Source organism: Charadrius vociferus, unplaced genomic scaffold (genome assembly GCF_000708025.1).
Source record: "Charadrius vociferus isolate BGI_N301 unplaced genomic scaffold, ASM70802v2 scaffold1020, whole genome shotgun sequence".
NCBI lineage: Eukaryota > Metazoa > Chordata > Aves > Charadriiformes > Charadriidae > Charadrius > Charadrius vociferus.
This window is the reverse complement of record NW_009646502.1, coordinates 60,913-61,516: the sequence shown is the minus strand read 5'-3', so window position 1 is coordinate 61,516 and position 604 is coordinate 60,913.

Below are 604 nucleotides of genomic sequence, written 5' to 3'. Positions count from 1 at the left end.
GGGGCTGGCAGGGGTGGGAGCACCTTATGGTGTCCCCCACTTAGGGCTGAGCCCCCATTCCCACCCTCCGGCAGTCAGTCTCTCCGCAGACCCACTTGCACCCATCAGAGGGTCCTCAGTGTGTCCTTGTCCCCATCCCAGCACACGGTGGTCCACACGCACTTCCAGAGCCAGGACTCTCCAGTAGGGAAGAGATGCAGGACCCAAAGAGCAAGGCACGGCTTGAGCATCCTGGGGCAACACACCAACGGGGGATGCAAGCTGGGCCACCCTTGGGTGCAAGGGCTGCAGGGCATGGACCGAACTTCAGGTGGCCAATGCTCTAACAGACCTGGACCCTGGGTGACAGTGCTTGCAAACACGCTCCATCTGGAGCTAACCAGGGAAGAGCGCTTGCTGCCTTCCTGCAAAGCACGATGGAGCAGTACCTGCACCCCAAAACCCCTTACCTGCTCCAGGAGAGATGGGGTACCGTAGGGATGCAGCCAGCTCCCACCAGGAAAGGCCACACACTCCCCCCAATACAGCTCACATCCCCACGCTGGCACAGCTCCCCCACCTTCCTCCTGCCTGCAATAAATCCCCCCACACACACACCCTCTCC